This window comes from Sebastes umbrosus, chromosome 11 (genome assembly GCF_015220745.1).
Source record: "Sebastes umbrosus isolate fSebUmb1 chromosome 11, fSebUmb1.pri, whole genome shotgun sequence".
Lineage (NCBI taxonomy): Eukaryota > Metazoa > Chordata > Actinopteri > Perciformes > Sebastidae > Sebastes > Sebastes umbrosus.
In genome coordinates, this window is record NC_051279.1 from 1,853,330 (window position 1) to 1,872,883 (window position 19,554).

General features: G+C 42.0%; 1 protein-coding gene across 2 annotated transcripts in view; it reads left to right on the plus strand.

Annotated features, from left to right (window-relative positions):
- Positions 1 to 17,020, plus strand: part of tsnare1 (T-SNARE Domain Containing 1) — a 153,342-nt gene extending 136,322 nt beyond the window's left edge. Inside the window, exon 12 of one of the 2 annotated variants that reach the window (XM_037785345.1) lies at positions 16,403 to 17,020. The gene's annotated coding sequence lies outside the window, so the exon portion shown is untranslated. Of the gene's footprint in view, positions 1 to 2,018; positions 2,039 to 16,402 lie in introns of those variants that run through there. The other variant, XM_037785347.1, reaches the window with a different exon arrangement.
- The last annotated feature ends 2,534 nt before the right edge of the window (positions 17,021 to 19,554 follow it).

Genomic DNA, 19,554 nt, shown 5'->3' on the forward strand with positions numbered 1-19,554 from the left:
CATGGCTGTCGACTCGTCACAACATGTTAATAATAGAGCTTACTATACCGTATACCACATGTTGAAACTAGCTAAGGGATAACAGTGATTGTGAAAGGTGGTCACATATAGTTCACCAATGATCCAAACACACAATTCAATGGCAGTTAATGGCAACAAATGTCTTCCTTACATTTTTATTTTCCTGAATAGACATCCAGCCGGACAAAGTGCATTAAAAAAGTGAGTGAAAGAGGGATGGAGAACAGAAGCAAGAGAGGCACAAAGGAGAACAGCAAGTGTCATACATCAGTTTAATGAGGGTGACGATGACAGAAATAACTGCTGAGCCGCTTCTGCTCTCAAATCAATAGCCTGGCTCTTTATGACACTCTAAATAATGCAATAACTGCTTCCTGACACTTATTCCTTCCCTTATAGGAATTATGTTACTGGCACTGCCCTCACATCTTGTTTACAAAGTCATTTGGGGAGTGAGATTTCTCTATATGCATGGCAGCACCATGTGCTAAAACAACACTGTGTCGGGGCTGCTGGGTTTCCTGTCCTCTATAAGACACAGCAGAGAAAACCACTGTAAGGGTTGAGATTATAACCCTTCACAATTTACGATTAGTACGTTTTAATTGTGCTACTTTTGTTCACTTATTGATAGTTACAAGGTGAAATGTCCTTCATGTCATCCCAGTCCTAACCCCAGCTATTATAGACATGACTGGAGCCATATATTATATTTTATATATATATATATATATATATATATATAGATTAAAATTACCAATTTTGAAATAGATTTTTTTAATGCCAGAATCAATGTATTTGCTTCATTTGAGAGTATGCGAAGGAAGTTACTGCTTTTGTTGTTGTAGTCTGAGCAACGTGACGTCATATCCGTTCTGTATCCGTCAACCAAAACAAACCACAGCGAGCCGAAACTAGAAACTAGAAAACAGTGGAGGGTCTGCGTGGATACGACCTGCACCCTCACATGTTAAATCCAGCGTGGTAAACACTACACATCCAGTAAAGGATGGAAACACTTTAGGTTTCACACATTGACAGGAAAAGCAGAGCTAGACATCACGGCTAAAGCTGCATGCTAACTCTGTCACGGACAGGAAACATTATTGTATGGCAGTAACGTGGAGGTCGAGCCAGGCGTGATTCTCGTCTCAGTGGTCAAATGGGCCGACGCTACGACTGTAGAGCACCCATATACTGACATGTATGTTAAACGCTTTCAAATGGCCCCGATGGAGCTGACCATGGATGGATAAAGAGAACGGAGCTGACTGGAGAGCTATAAGAGACATTACAGGTCACTTATACATTAAAAAAAAAACACCACTAATTTGTGAGGGAAATGTCTTTATTCTTTGATTTTTGAGTTGCTGGGAAAAAGATTTATGAATAATCCCTGACGGTGACTGATATATTTGACTTCAGGACTTCTGTGACTACATACATGCTGAAAATCAAACATTTTACCAAAGTAAAAGTTCCTAAAAGTGTAGGATTCAACCCCATGGTCTAGTGTTAAAAACAAATTAACAAAAATGGCAAAATAAATCGTAATATTGAATCACAATACTTAAAAATCGCAATACATATTGAATCAGCCCCCAAGTATCGAATCGCAAGACGAGTGTATTGTTCCAGCCCTAGTGGCTATGCCATAAAACTGAGCAAAGACACACCTTCGGATTCCCCTGTTGGATCTCCGGACAGACTTTTCAGGTGTCTGGTGCTCTCCATCTCATAACTCTTCTTCAGCTACAGCAGAGTGAGGCGAAAACAATATTGATCCGTAGCTCGGTCTTCACTTGGCTGTCTGCCTTTGAATGCCGTCACCTCACCAGTCTATCTGTGTATTAGCTCCAGTCCCCAGTGACCCTGAACACAAATCATTGAGTATCGGGAGTGGATGGATGGATAGAGTACAACACAAAAGAACGTGGAATGATTTAGTGCCTTTTAATAACTCGGTTTGCATTGCTTTTGTCATTTTTGCTCCACAGTCGAAGTGGATTACGCCGTGACTATGATGTGCTACACATCCCTGACACGCCGAGGGAATAAACTGTCCACTTCTGATGTTGTATCATAACAGCCTGTTGTCACTCCTGAGATGTTATTGTAATTCACACTGTGGATCAGAAACACAATGTGGGCAGTGGTAGACAAGATAGAGGTTTTTTTCCAAAGGATATTGAAGGATTTGTGCTGTCCTGAAGGTGCAGTCTGATTGTGAGTGCATATGTGTGTGTGTGTGTGTGTGTGTGTGTGTGTGTGTTGATCAAACCGTGTCAGAACTTGAGCACAACTTGTGTATTTAATTTTTTTTTTTTGCCGTTTCCCTTACTGAATTTTAAACACGGATATAAGCCACATTTCGAGCACCTTTTTTCCTGCTGATAAATATTAAAGAATTAATGCATTGGATACATGTTATATTTAGACTCCAAAGCTGCTTTAGTTACTATGAAACATAGCACACACGCTCGCGCTGAAAGAGGCTTATTCAAATGATGTAAAAAGCTAAGTTGACAACACAGAGCGGGAATTCAGGAGCGCTGCCACGCTGTGATGATATGACAAAAAAAAATAAATATTGAAAGAGAAACTGATATGTAGGAAACAGAAAGGTAAGAGTTGGGGGAATCATTTCAATTATCATATTTGGCTTTACTTTTATAGCTTAAACAAGCATGATGCTTCAGGACATGATTTTGACGGATGCCTGAACATACTGGCGCTGGACAAGTATTTGTATAAATTGAACAAATATGAAGTATTTTGCGATGCATGCTGCAGACTGTCTGACTCTCCGTCCCTCTGAAACACAGATCTGAGCCAGTGAAGGGGAACTTGCGAGTTGCTGCCACAGTTAGTGGAGTTCTTTGGGCCTGGTATCGTTAATCCATGTCTATGAACAAGTGTGACAATAAGCTCTCTGTCTGAACAGCAATCCTCTTAGGCGAAGCTTTGTGGGTAAACTCGCCTCATGCAAATTCTAAACCCCATTAGCTTTGAGGGACTAGTCAGCTGCATTGAGATTAATGGCCAAGTGACTACTTGATTTAATAGGGTTATTTCACATCTTCCGGGGGAAAAATAAACAACAAAGTTAATGCAAGACATTTGTCACTGACGTCCTCAATCTCTCCTCTCTAAGTGGGAGAAGTTTCTTGTGCACATAGATGTGTTACTTACTCAGCATGGCACTGGTGGGAAAGCTGAGAAGCTCAGTAGATGTTAAATGTCTGTATGCTTAATCTGGAAGTAAGAAATCATTATTTTAAATAAGTCCCAGTTGTTTGGACTGTTAAAAAAACCCAAGGTGGGAAGTTTTTGTGCATTGTGGTAAATTACAGTATGGGAATATCTGAAACTGTATTGGAGATAAATGTAGCAACGACAGAAAGTGCTATGCAATTTTTCATTACAGGGTACAAAATGAAAATCCATATTTATCTTTTTTCCATGCCGTCAGCTTACTCCAAACTTTGCTGCAGAGGATTACTGGGTGGGTAAGGCTCTGTCACCGCAAAGTGGGAGACAACACACTGTGACAACGGTGATCTGAGAGCGCTGCCGACTCCTCCGACTCACAGCTGGGGAGGAATGATTAGCCCCAAGTTGAGCAGGAGTGTTTAAATACTTCTTCATGACCTTTAATCCCCAATCAAATGGAAATGCCACCCCCTTCCTTCCACTGCAAAACACAAGCAAACACTCCACTGCCTGTGTGTCTGCTCAGCTCCCAGCATGCACTGCTGACAGCTTTCCAGAAGATCTGAGATTACCTAAAACTTGACTGATTGCCTTAACAGGTGAAATGAGAGTCATCCTCCAGTGGAGGGCTTAATGCTGGATCATGTCATATGAGAACTGCCACGGGACTGGGACAGCTCAGAGAGACAGCTCAGAGACAGCTCAGAGAGACATGTTGGAGGGTTTAGTTGTTGAAACAGTTTGAATATGGAAGTTTTTTTTATTTAATAGCTAAGCTCGACTATCCGAAATTAACATTAAAGATATCCACCATTGCATTTTGACTAGTCGTATTTACGTTGTGACCAATCAGAATTCTTATTTCAGATATCTATAACGTCATTCTGAGTAGTTAAAACGACAGTTATAGTGGGGCAGCTAAGATGATATATTGTAGTGCAGCACCATAGTATGTTTGAATAGCTTCACCCCCCTTCTGACGTAATTACAGATATCTGCAACGTCATTTCACCTATAGTCAAAACTCTAATTCTAGATATCTCTAATTACATTTCGACTATCCGTATCTCCAGTTAGAGATATCTACAACGTTATTTTGACTAGTCACAATTTAAATTTAGAAATCTAAGAATGTAGATATCGTACTAGTCAAAATGGAATTACGGATATCTAAAATTAAAGTTTTGCCTAATGAAAATAGAATTATGGATATCTTGAATGAATATCCTGTCTAGCTATTAAATGGGAAAACGGCTTGCCATAGTTTGAATGCTTTTGTACTCTTGTACGCTGACTGACAAGACAAGAGCTAGCTCCACCCGCCCTGTGTCTCTTTCACTCTTTAAACTACGTCACCACGGGAGTGTTTACTGTTGAAAGTGTCCAAATTGGGATGAAAATGGAACGCCCGGTGCGTCTCATACCGGCGCTAAAGGTTAGCCTTGTGCGTTGGTATCAAACGCCGAAGGCCATGACAAAGCGTCGCCCTGGGACTGAGAACGGAATGCAAGAGCGCACAGCACAGCACTGAATAAAACCTGATGATTAGATAAAAATTAATTAAACAATTACACAACACTAAAGATGACAACCTCTGGTTGGTGGTTTCCTGCTACAACTCAACATGTATCACAAAGCCTCCTATTATTAAAATGTTTTAGCTCTGCACAACACCTCAATTAAAGTACATTTGATTTAGTGGCCATAAAGAGGGGGGATGAGGGTCATGAATTCCCAAATGTCCGTTAGTACAGTATTGTTCCTTGGGTCTCAGCTGGGTTGTCTCATTGATTCAGAGATCAGAATCCTCTGTAAAGATGCAGGATTGGAATTCATGTCCGCCACGCTACAGAGGACATGAATGTGCCAAAGTTATGACGATCCGTCCAATAGTTGTCTAGATAAACTGTCAACTTGCTGGTGGTGTTACATGAAAAGTCTACCAAGTCCTCCAAAATAAACGACAAAATACTTTGTCGTTGTCCCTCTGAAATGACAAATATTTAGTTTTTTTCTAATCTAAATGTCCCTATCTTCAGGAAGACATTATTTATCTGTGCCTTCCAAATCTGTTACAAATCAGTGTTTATTCTATGATGTGACAACGTTGTGGTTAAGGTTTGGACAGGTTTAGAGGAAGATCATGGTTTGGGATTTAGTAAGGGAAACATTGTGGTTCGGGTTAAAATGACTACTTTGTTAAGGTTACATAGCTATCGTGGTTAGGGTCAACCAATGTTGACTGTAGTTTGGAAACGAGAGAAGAACAGCGGCCTCCCGTGTTAAAATCCAATGTGTTTTTGACCGACCATTCCACCCCGGCTTCCTCCCTACACGGACTATAGCAGCGCCACCTGACTTCCTCCTCTACTCCCGTCATAATTCCTACAGCTGTTATAGGACTTTGTCACTTAACCGGAAACATATATGTCCTTTTGGGGAACTTGCTGAAACGACTAATGCTGTAATTCTTTTTGGAAAGGACAGTCTTGAAAAGTCAGGGGATCACCAAAGACATTAGGATTCATCCTCTGTCAGAACAAAATGTCACTGCAATCCATCAAATAGTTGTCAAGATATTTCAGACTGATCCAAATGGACAAACATGGAAAAAGTGACCGGCAGAGCAACCGGCATTGTCATCCCCAGAGCCAAGCCGCTAGCACGGCTAAAAATAGTGATGTTTAGGTACTATTTAAGCCTTGAGACGGCTGACTTTAGACAGGACCAGAACTATGGTGGGATCCAAAACAATACAACAGAGAATGTGATATTTAAGTACATGATATAGAAATCATATTGTTTGTTAAAGCATGACATACAGGTATACAGTAGGTCACTGTGTCCAAGCAGATGTTGTTTTTTTAGGGCTGTTAATCGATTAATATATTTAATTGTGATTAATTGCATGATGGTTCTTAGTTAATCTCCATTAATTGCAAAATGATCGCAGATGTTTGTATCTGTTCAGAATGTACCTTAATGGAAGATTTTTTCAAGTATTGAATACTCTTATCAACATGGGAGTGGGAAAATATGCTGCTTTATGCAAATGTATGTATATATATATTATTGTAAATCAATTAACAACACAAAACAATGACAGATATTGTCCAGAAACCCTCACAGGTACTGCATTTAACATAAAACAATATGCAATCGATAGTCAGACGACGGACGCTACATACTGACCGTGAACGCATCTGGTCCGTCAGCTCAAAGTAGCAGGATTAGGAGGCAGAGGATTTATTGTCGAAGCAAAAAGCAAACGCACCTATTTGGCAATATTTCACGTTTAATCTCAACGCTATAAGGGAACCATAACGTTAATGAGATGATCGCCGCGAGGCGGATGGAGCCGTCACAGCCGGTGTGCACGGAGCAGCGGCGCCAGGTAGAGCCCCGCAGCGGAGCCCCGCAGCAAAAGCTCTACCGGAGAGGCCAGACACACCGCCACCCGACAGTAAAGTAAAGATCAGAGTCAACGCTCTGCACATGTTGACCGTCATCTTTTCCTGTAAAATGTCCGGTGTAATCAGTAACACCGGTGTTTTCACAAGTTATCGGTTCTCGTGACATCCCTAACTATGAGTTTCATCTGAATGTGTTTTTCTCAACTTCAGTTGGGAGATTTCCAAGAATCAAAAAAGTTGTGTCATGATGTTTCACTATTGATTGAATGTTTTCCAGCAGTATTTTCTATTTGTTTCAGTTTGTTTATGTAGAAAATAAAAAAAAGAATCCTTTTCTTTCCTTTAACCACCACGCTCCTTTTCTTCAGACGTCAAATCAGTTCACAGATGGGTAACAAAACAAGTGACTCAGACAAAATAATGCAAAATGAGATCAGCCATTATCAATAGAGAAAGAAGGAAACCTGTAAACAGAAGACCGAGACATGGTGGCTGTGATGGGCATGTGGGTGGTGGGTGGGCAGAATGATGACAGTTAGTGATTACAGGTTAGTCCTTCAGTCTGTAACTGTTTGAAGTGACAAAGAGAGGCACTCACTGTGATATGATAGGACATATCATCCCAACTGGAAGAGTAGAAAAAGATTCTTTGACCATATTGATTTTAAATGCTGAGTGCTTGTGTGAGTTCTATCTTGGAAATACACCGGCGGCCATCACAAATCTTACACTTAACTAGTATCGTTAGTTACTCATAGTTCAGAGACCTTAGAATTAATTACATCAACACGTGGAAAAGACATTCTTAAAAGAAAATACCGACTTACTAATAAATAATTTACGTACAGAGTATATTGTTCATTTACAAAGTAAAAACTGAAGAACACATGGCCACAGTGTAGGTTTGCACTTCACTTTCACAGCCAATAGGAACGCTCTCTCTCAATGAAATGACCTGTGATTGGTCAAAGTCTCCCGTCACGGGCTAGATGTTCTAAAGCCTGAAAACAGAGCCATGAGGAGGAGCAGAAGTCTAGTTTTCTCTCAGAACACTTGAATTACAATATGTTGAAAGGTTATTATGGCATTTTTGATGCCAAAAATATACTGCCTACTGAAGCTTTAATGAAACATGGTATAAGTAGAGTACTTAGCCACCAACTAAGAAATACTCACTGGCGTTTTGTTGGTGGGAAATAATTGCGCTTAAACTTCCACTACCCCCAAATAGGAACAGCAGCTTGTAAATATGAGCCATAAATGTAAGGAATAACAAGAGTGCAATGTCAATGATTGCCGAGAGCCACGCCTCTAACGTGGCATTGCAAATGTTAGTGAAGTGTACATGATTAGCAGTAAATAGATCAATCAAACAATCAAAGCCACTGCAGTGTGGCCTGTGTAACCATGGTTTTGTCATTTAGAATGTAAAGTTGTTTTTGAGGTTTCTTTTCTTTTTTCCTCATCACCCTAGATGACATCAGTTCTTTGATATACTCAGTGTGAGTGATTGAGGATACACTTACTCACCGATAAAGCTTTCAGTCTTGTGAGGACCTCTGGACATTTCACTCCTCTACCACACAGATCCTGTTGGCTTGGTCTCCACCACATTACAGAGATGCCATTCATCCTGCTGCTGACTGACAATCAATGGCAGTGCCATGGAACCGGTTTTGGCTGTGATTGATATGAGCTATTAGCTTCCTGCATCTGGACACCGTGTTCTGGAAACGGGGCAGGAAGGCGTTGACCCACCCAATGAGTCTGTATTGATCTAGACTAGATTGAAACCTCTAAATCTCCCCAAAACACTCTGGTTAAACACTAGAACTAGCTCACTCAGATATAGATCACAATGTTGTTCACTATTGGGCTTTCTGGATGTTTGTTTAATGTAGCCTGTTGTTGGTCTTGAGAACTTATTTGAACCTGTTGAAAGGGGCAGTGAGGGCAGTGTTTGGATGATGTGACTCACCGCTTCTCAGCAGTGCTTGAAGTGGAAAAAAATAATTGCCAGAACTCCCTTATTCACATGTTGGTGTGTGTATCTGCCGGTATCAGAGATCCTTATTACATTCTCTAGTTCTACAGTGAATAACAGAATGTCTTGTTAACAGCAACACCTGTGGCCGATAAGTCAACGTAAGTCAGCATCCTGTTGCTCGCGCTTGTGCTCGCTCTACACAGACATGAACGAGCATCGCTCAACACAGTGAGGCGACACACGTCAGCTAAAAGCACAATATCACTCTATATTTCAGCTGCTTGGCAGTAATGTTAGCTGACCAGACGAAGGTCTCTCCATGAATCAATGCTGATCCTAGTGTTGGCTTTTCCTGCCTCAGCCTCCCGACCGCGGCCGGAGGGAACAGAGGAGACGCCGGAGTTTTGGTCGGAGACGATAACGTTTCTCTCTGCGGAGCCCCGTCACTTCACAAGACACGGGAAACCTCTGTTGGTCTGGAGGAGCTGCAGCAGTTATTTCTGCACAAACGTCCACTGAACATTCACTAGATATTCTCAGAGCTAAACTAACTCTTCTGCAGTGTGGAGTGAGCAGCATGCACGTGAGAGGTGGAGCGAAAGGAAAGAGCGCGGTGTGTGAGTGAAGGCAGGCAGAGGAGCAGAGTACAGCAGAGACTCCGGTCCTGGAGACCAAAGCTACGGTCTCCCCCGCGTCCTCCGACCGCGGCCAACACTGTTTAACAGACGGGCTTCACTAGATACAACCAAGAGGTTTTGGTGCTTCACTGTAGTTTGTGTTGGAGTCTGAGTCTGAACAGCGAAGTCACACCCGAGCGCGCATGGGACACCGACCCGGATTGATTTATATGTGTAAGAAGTTACAAACAGTCCCTTTAATGCAAAATGAATATTCAGATCAGTAGTTGGTTATCATGGTTGCCAATTTACAGAAGTTGTATTTGTGATTTAATGATTTTATTGGCATAGGCCTATTTTGGCATGGAAACTTAAAGGCTGTTCAGCAGTTAGGGGAATTCTCTCACTTTACTCCTGTCACAGTTCTCTGCTATGATGGCACATTGTTGGCAGCTGTATTCATATTTTCTTACTGTTTCAGGTCTCCCAGTACCACCACTGACACTGCTGCATTTCTCATGTTGATTTCCGACAGCAAGTTTGGTGTGAACTTCTTCTTTTCACTCTTTGGCAACATTTTTGTGAATAGAAGTTGAACACAAACAACAGAACCAGTGGCCCCGTTTTGGCAAATTGGGGACTGGCCCCAGCAATTTAGGGGTGCCGGTTATGTCACAATGATCACATCTCATGATTGTTGCACCTCCTCACGAAGAGGTGACATCAGGTTCAAGAGAGTTTGGTGAATCTGACTTGGAACAATTGTAGGCGCAAACCTCAAAGTAAAAAAAGAAATGAGGATTAGGATTAGAACAAAAATGTTCTCGGATGAGGCCTATATTTTCAGCATGAGGAAATTCACTGAAACATATCTATTCTTTTATTCCTACAATATCCTACCTTTGTCAGTACCAATGTCCTGAGCTTTGTACAGTATGCCCAACTACCCATCTAGACCTCCTCCCTATGACTTCTATGCAATTAAGAGATAAAATGAGATAGAACTTTATTAATCCAAAAGGAAATTTGTGTGCCAGAGATTGCCCAAAATTACAAGTCAGGTGTATAAAATAAAAAGTACTATTTCTAGTAACACAAACCTAGATGAAGAATATGAGGAGTCGTTTTGTTCAGTATTTCAATCTTTTATTGCCACATATAGAAGCTCTGACAAACCAGCCCTGAGTAGAAATAAATTCACAATAATAAATAAAATAGCCCAAAAGAGAAGATACAATTCTAAATCTAACTCCTATCAACACACACAAAAGAGGGAGAGGAGAGGAGAGGAGAGGAGAGGACAGGAGAGGGAACGTAACAAAATTGGCAGCTCTCCCTTAAGGGGCTTCCTGGCAATGAGTTAAAAGTAGTTAAGATTAATTAATTGATTAACTCACTGCAAAATCACCACCGTTTCCATCCTTAACCTCACAACAACACATCACTCCGTGTGCATCTTAATGGAAAAGGACTGCTCCAGCTCCCATCACTACTTGCATTCACCTCAACTTTAAACACCTTAAGTTGTAAGAGGAGCCACAACTTGCAAAGTGTTTTTGCAAAAACCATCTACAGTATCCTGTCATCCCTAGAATCAACGTACAAAAAGATAACGATAGCTTGTTACTTAATAGTTACTTCAGCACCAATGTAGACACCATCAGTGGTACCTTCCAGCCCACTTAATACCGGTCTGGTACCCAAGCGGTATTTCTACAGCATGGATATGAGTCTGATGCCAGTGCCTCCAGCGCTCCTTGGGATTCAGGGTGATATGCACTGTGGACACACCGTGTTTGCTTCATGCGAGGTTCACATGTGCATCCAAGAAGTAAGGACACGAGCAGCTTTCCATCTGTTTGAGACATGGAAGAGAAACATTTAGCAAGAGACGGATCAGATTCCTGAGCAGTAATGAGTGCCTCACGTGTCACAGGAAGCTTCAGTGGAAGTGTATTAAAGGTCCCATATTGTAAAAAGTGAGATTTTCATGTCTTTTTTATTTCCAAGGCAGGTTTAAGTGCTTTATAAATACTGTTAAACTATCAAAACACTCAATGTACAGAGAAATACACACAGCCCGTATTCAGAAATTGTGCGTTTGAAACAATCCGTCAGGATTTCTGTCCATTTGTGATGTCACAAATATACAATATTTAGACCATTACATAGTTTTAAACAAAAACATTCTAAATGTGTCCCAGTTTATTTCCTGTTGCAGTGTATGTAAATAACATCAGCTGACAGGAAGTAAACATGGACCCAAGCTGTTGCCTAGCAACGCAATTCCGTTGCAATTCCGTTGAAACGCACTAAAACGGAGCGTTTCAGACGGAGGGTAAATACAGGTATGACAGTATGAGGAAAATAAAGTGTTTTTTTTAACATTACAGCATGTAAACATGTTCTAGTATCCTTAAAAATGAGCACGATATGGGACCTTTAAGTGAATCCATCACCAGCGGGTCTGTTGACGCAGCAGGTGGCTCCTTAGAGACAGGAATACTGGGGGGAGTCTCCATCACCATGCCAACATGGAGTCAACAATTACCAACATTTCACTTTCAGTTTTACCTTCAAATAGAGAGACTGTTGAGGGACTGCTGCAACCTGCCAGGGAATATAGTGACAGTCGAAGGCGTCCTCAGTACACTTTCTAGCTAGCACATAAATGTTTTCGGGTGGGGGTCCAAGTCTTAATGAGGCGGTTCAGACCCCCCTAATCACCCCTGTAATTTGAACCCTGATATCATGTATTCTGCATGTGGCTGCGTGCGCTGGACCATGACCCCTGTAGCGTGACGGTTCATCATCATTTAACCCACAGCCAATGTGATCTTTAAGATAATATAATTGAAGGTCTAAAGTTAGAGGTGGTGTGCTATAGGTGTGACAGGGTGAGAGGCACCCAGAGAGGCAGCTAGCACACCAGCAAAAAACAGATACAGAATTCATTTTTAGTTCTAGCCTTACTAAAGTTGTTACTATTATTAAAAAAAAAAAAACCCGGCCCAATCCATCTCCAGCTGTTCTATATTACTACTAATGGTGGAAGTTGGCGACCCCACGCACACATTTAGCAGGAAAAAAAGTCATGAGTATTCGTTGCATGCGGCCAGGATCAGGAGAGGCGGCACAGGAAGTTGCCGGGGCCGGTAGAAAACGGAGCAGCAGCTGGCAGGGTCATCTGCATTCACTTGCACTCAGACATCGGCGGCGGACTTTTCAACCAGCCACAAATGTTCATAAATATATACGGAGGTGCTGCACAGCTAGAGCTCCCTGCTTGGGGCCCTTCTGCGTGGAGTTTGCATGTTCTCCCCGTGTTAGCGTGGGTTCTCTTCGCCCTCGCGACCCTAAATAGGATAAGCGGTTACAGATAATGGATGGATACACTGAGGCAGCTGAGGTGGCTGTATTAGTGTTAAAACTGCCAAAACAAATGTTCACCCTCCGGCCTCTCCATCTCAAAGTCCTGGGCTGAATTTCATTCCCAGTTCACCGCTAGATCATGTGGCACCCCAGGATTATCTGATGCACACCCACAGTTTGTTTTTTTCTGGCTATGCTAGTGGTGGTATGGTAAACAGATTGTAAAGTTCTTTGAAGCAAATTTATGATATGGGGCAGTTTAAATGAGCCAATTGTGGTCGGTCAGCAGCAAATATACTAGGAGATTAGCCACCTAGCGCTAGTGACTGCTCGCCTTTCTTCAGGTGTAGCAGGTACTGTGTGAGATCATAACTGATAGAAATGATGTCCAAAAACGATGAAAATAGGCTGTAATAAACCAGGATTAGTCTTCAAGGCCAACGTAAAGGTCAAGACAAAGAGCAAGTAGTGGTAAGGGATGACAGCCGGATTATGTGCTGAGGAATGAATGCAGTTATACAAATGTGTGGGTGTGTTTGTGTGTGTCTTCCGGAAGCAGAAAGGCGGGTGGGGGGGGGGCTCTCTGTGGTGGCAGAGCTTTGATGTGGCCATGACTGGCAACGCTCTCTGACTGTGTGAGCCAAGCAGACACAGTCACTCCACGGCCTCTGATCTCTACAAAGAACTATCTTTACATCTCTACCTCACTCTCTCTCTCTCTCTATAAACACACACACACACACACACACACATGCACACACACACACACACACACAGATCTACCTTGACATAAATCTGCTCTATCCACCTCCTGTCCTCCTAAACTGGCGTCCTTCCAGTTGGTCAGGATCGGAACATTGTGCAGATGGGCACAAAATCACCAATCTGACGGACGCCTCAGGTCTTTTCACGGACGGGCTCTGCAGTGTAGTCATGTTCATTCTCCTGTCAAACTTCATAGTCCTCTCATCACTCTTCCTCTCCTTACAGCTCTCTCTCTATTCTCTCCATCTCGCTCCATTCTCTCTCTCCTCATGTTCGCCTTTCCTGCGTCACTCTCAGTGATCCCCTCTCACTCTGACGGTGGGTTTTCATTTCTAAAATTCCCCTCACCGTCTCACCGCCGTTGATAGCTCCCGACGAAGTGAATGAAAGGCACGTGTGTCTGACATTTGAGGGGGATTTTTGATATGATCTACCTGTCTGTTGGTTTGTCCAGTTGCATTATTAGCATATGTCTGTTTGTATGGGAGCAGTTTTTATCAGTGTCTGTTGTGTTTGATATTCAACTTGTTTGTCCAAAATATGCAAAGCGAGTCACAATGTGAACTCTGGCTCTGCTCACCTTATAACAAGTTTAATCTTTTCTTTATCACTCAGGGTTTGGAAGTCCTTGAGTCAATCACAAAACTTTGGGAAACACAAATTTATTTTCTTTCCTCACTAAGTTCTATTCAATTTAATCTTCTTAGTATTGCCAGAGTGTCTAACTAAAATTCAATAAAAATGGAAACAGCCGCATAAAAATTATATTATATGTGAAAAGAAATAAAATGTGTTCTTGAAGGTGCCTGTGTGTCTGCTCTCTCTTTAATTCTCTCTAAATGGACTGCATGTGTGTGTGTGTGTGTGTGTGTGTGTGTGTGTGTGTGTGATCAGTCAGATGCAGCCCTCAGCAGCAGATAAAAGAGACGTCGTTGCAGACGGCTCATTTAGGTATTTGGAGGCGTGTGATTGGAGGTTATAGGCTGGAAACACAAACTTTGAGGTTGATTGGAGGTTACAGTAGATCTCTCTGTAGCTGTTCAGTGATGAGCCTTGTATATATAAATGGACTTGCACTTATATAGCGCTTTTCGAGTCGTCCAACAACTCAAAGCGCTTTACACTAAATGTCAGCATTCACCCATTCATACACTGATGGCAGAGGCTGCTAAGGTGCCAACTTTGTCCATCAGGATCTAATCTAAATACTCATTCACACACCGATGGCTCAGCCTTCGGGAGCAATTTAGGGTTAAATGTCTTGCTCAAGGACACATTGACATGTGACCCGTAGCAGCCGGGGATCGAACCACCGACCTTCCGACTAACCTTAACCCCTAACCCTAACCCTAAAACCTGCTCTACCCTCTGAGCCACAGCTGCCCCCACATACTCACCCATGTGTGTCTTCGGTAGACTGGATTTTGAGGAACTATGTTCAAAATGTGCAGATACATATATCACATATATCTGGATTAGCAGATGTCAGAATTATGTCGCTGCTCATCTGTCAGTGTGTTGTGTTCAAAAGATCCGGGATCATTTTCTCATCAGTCTACAATAACGTGTTTGGTATCACTGGAAAACTCGAAATTCCGAGCTTTCTAAATCACCTAAACGCAACATGACTTGAAACACAGAGCATCCGCTTTTAACATATTACAGTCAAACTGACATAAAACTACGTTCTTGCCAAAATATTTCACCACTGAGGCATCGGCCTATGTTAATTTACGCTAAAAACGGCAGGTTTCTGCCGCTAGATGGCGCTACAGTAGCACTGCAGCCATTTTGGGCTGAAAACGCCAATGAGTCTGTGGCCATGGACGTATAAAGAGACGTCTGTTTTAGGTAAATCAACTTCCCAGTACAAACACTTAAATAGTTAGTCCTTTCCTTTATACTCCGCCTCCCAGCCCTCGCTCCAGCTTCGGTCTGGGTCTCATTCACATTAACGGAAAACAGCTCTGGATTCAGCTGTTAGTGCGTTTTACAACTTTTAGAACCTAATGATTTAAATAAAGACTATTCAAGTGTTCATACTGGGAAGTTGATTCACCTAAAAAAAATGTATCCGCTGATTTACAGACGTCTCTTTCCCCAATGTAAGTCTATGGGAAAAAGTACTTTTGGGCCCGATGGCATCACGTGACAGACGCGGAAGTTGCAGTACCGCCGTTTGGCCACTACAAACATTTGCTTCAACGCCAAGCGCTCTTCCTCGGGGGGCTTGGTCGGGCTCTTATTGTTCATGAATGAATCTGTTAGTGTGTGGTGTGCTGTTTTGGCCAAATTGTTTTTTCAACACACAACAGGAACAAAACTGTTAAATTTAACATATGTCATTATGTGTGGAGGTCTCTCACATTTTCAAAATCTTAACAGAACCCTGTGAAAGTTGCCTTTCATTGTCAGAAGGCTTGGGTCAATAAGGCTGATGTTTGAAAGTACACATCAGTCAGTGTTGTACATCTGTTTGTTGATGACATATTAATTAATACACAGATTGGGAAGCCCGTGAATTGATCTATATTTTGATCTATGTCTGTTCATCAAATGCCAACATGATCCTCAGAATCCTCTTTCCTCGCTGGGCTTAATTCACTTACATGTTTCCTGTTGGCCAACTATTAACTGTAATTCAGATAAAAGTGATGCGCTTTGGCCTTTCATGTACCGGCCAAGTCTGCTAGTTGGTGATTAATGAACCACTTCCATCTCCAGTACTGTGAACTCTGGCCTGGACTTAATTAAAACTCCGCCGTTGACCACCAATCATAAATTACTTCCCACAACCTGTGACACTTTTAGAATAAAAAGAACAAATTGGTTTCTTACCAATTAATAATTCACAAATGAAAGGGAATAACAAGCCCGAGGCAGCTGCTCCTGTAAGAGTTCTGCATCCTCCGTGTGCTTTGTGAAGGCTGAGCATGCTGAGAATTGCTAAGCATGAGGCGGTGGTGTCTGCTGGGTGATTGATGCCTGTTGTCTGCTCTGCCTGTGTTTTACAGGTAGCTGCTGTCATTACCGTGTCACCGCGGTGCTCCTGCCCAGTCTGATCCCTGACCTGAGCAGCTGGTTTCCAGTAGGAGGGAGCTGCCCTGCAACAACATCTCTACTCCATCATCTCTGCCTCTGTTTACATGTGCATCAGTCTGGGGATGGAGGCCTTTCTCAGCATACCAATTTGTCCAGAGTGAGCCCCAGTCGGAGCTTCTCATGTAATCATCATTGTGCTTATTTTTCTTTTTTTTTTGTCGTTTCTGTTTCCTGTGACTCAAATGTTATCATCAAATGTGAATTAAGGGATTACATCAGAGGCACAAGCTGGGTTGTTTCCTGTATCCTGTGGAGGGTTACTGGTGTATGTCACAGACCTTCAGCTCCTAACTTTTTATCAGAAATCCAGATGAAGGTGGAGCAGGAGTTTCAGGCTGAGCTTGAGCTTTACAGTCTTCACTGATGTACTGTATGCTCTGTTTCTTTTATGTATTTTTACTGAAATGGATTTCATATTTATCAGCTTGTAGTGTAATTTAATCAGTATTATATTGTAGCGTTTGTTGATATTGGTAAATATTGTTTGGCCAAATATATCTTCCCAAATAAAAGTCTAGGTTCAACAGCAACAAAAAGTCCTGCCTTTGTTTGTTTGTGTGTAGACATCATGTTGATGCGTTCCTTGGCATCTAGCTAGTTTAGCTGTACAGTTTTGTCATACGCTTCCACAACGATGCCGGGTCGCAATGCCGTTATCAGCTGTGAACTATGCTGCTCTCTCAGGGCGTGCTCACATGCAACATGAACTAAAAGCATGCCTGGCCGGCCCGTCTATGCCAACAAAGCACGAAGGAGCTCAGATTACAACACCGAAACTAAACATCAAACTAAACATCAAATTCAAAATGATGAAATCATTATTAATTATTTGTTGTGTTATATAAATATTGTAAGGGGCTGGGTAATTGGAGGCATCTACATTTGTGCCATTGCTCCCATTAGTTTGTGGACGGCTGTTTTGAAACGTCGATTTCGGCATTTAGGCCGTCGCCATCAGTGCAACCAGAAGTGACATGAGAAGGTGGAGCTAAGTACAACCGAATCCTGAATAAGACATTTTTAGGCTAACAAAGTGTCACAATTAACTTTCATGAACTGAAAACACGGTGAAAGGGTTAAAGTTCTAAGATGGAAACACAGACAACTCCCAATTGAAAACACTTCCTGCTGATGTGCTGTTTGTCATTAAGGTTCTGGAGTCTGTGAATTGTGCAGACGATGGTCCTATGACTAAAAATGTTCACTTCTATGTCACCTTTTTCATTTTTTCGTTCCGGTATCTAGCCTCTTAAAGTAGTTTGTTAGTGTGTGGCCATTTCTCCTTTGTGTTAACCTTGGCTATGCACACCTGATACTACTTCTTAAGAAGCCTAAATTCAAGAGCACAAACCTTTTCACATTGCTTATTTCTTTTTCCCACATGGCAAGCCTTAGCAGTGAGTACAGGCCCCTGATGTGATTTTTGAAGCAGAGGTCAAGTTTTGCTAAGACCTCTCCGCTTGAATTTGGGCCAACAGTCAATAGCCTATTAGAAACTTTACAGAAAAGTCACAACATTGAACTCAGTGGCCATCAAAACCGGAGTATCTGACTGTAATTTTGATGGCGGAGGAGATCAATATTTTCAAAATTGAATTTTGTGTGCCCACGACAGAGAGCTCATGTGGCTCTGGGTAGAGCACAACAAAGAAGTGCATTTCCCAAAATGCTGAGTGTTCCTTTCATTTGTTCCGGCCTAGAGGCCAGCTACACCGTACCTGACCTGTGCTCCCCTCAAAATGGAATACGTCAGGGCTACGGTAGCTGTAGAGACACCATGGGGAGACAACAAGGACTGTGAGTGGTCAGCTGAGCTTGTGTTTCTACTGCAGGTTCCAGATACTAGTGGAGATTATTGAGAATGAAGCAAGTTGAACAAAAGCTCAGTAGCTTCCTCTTTCTCAGTTGCACACATTTAACAAAGACACAGACATAATTAACATCAACATAATTACTGCAGGGAATATAATTAAACAATAATTCAGCCTGATTCTTGGATGAATTACTGAAGGGACCTACCGATCACTGAATCAAAATGACCACAAAGAAATATAAGACAACTACAAAGAGACTAAAACAGCTTGCAAAGAGACACAAAGAAACACAAAGAGACCACAACATGACCACAAAGAGACACAAGACATCTACAAAGAGACGCAACATGACCACAGAGACACAAGATAACTACACAGAGACGCAACATTACCACAAAAAGACATAAGACAACTACAAAGAGACGTAACATGTCCACAGAGAGACACAAGACAACTACAAAGAGACGCACTTTGACCACAAAGAGACACACAACAACTACAAAGAGACGCAACATGACCACAAAAAGACACAAGACAACTACAAAGAGACGTAACATGTCCACAGAGAGACACAAGACAACTATAAAGAGACACAACATGACCACAGAGAGACAACATGACCACAACGAGACACAACATGACCACAAGAAGACAAGACAACTACAAAGAGACACAAGACAACTACAAAAAGACACAACATGACCACAGAGCGACACAACATGACCACAAAAAGACACAAGACAACTACAAAAAGACACAACATGACCACAAAGAGACACAACATGACCACAAAAAGACACAAGACAACTACAAAGAGACACAACATGACCACAACAAGATGCAAGACAACTACAAAAAGACACAAAACAACTACAAAGAGACACAACATGACCACAAAAAGACACAAGACAACTACAAAGAGACACAACATGACCACAACGAGATGCAAGACAACTACAAAAAGACACAAAACAACTACAAAGAGACACAACATGACCACAAAAAGACACAAAACAACTACAAAGAGACACAACATGACCACAGAGAGACAACATGACCACAGGGAGACACAAGACAACTACAAAGAGACACAAGACAACTACAATAAGACACAACATGACCACAGAGAGACACAAAACAACTACAAAGAGACACAACATGAACACAGAGAGACAACATGACCACAGAGAGACACAAAACAACTACAAAGAGACACAACATGAACACAGAGAGATACAAAACGTGTTGCA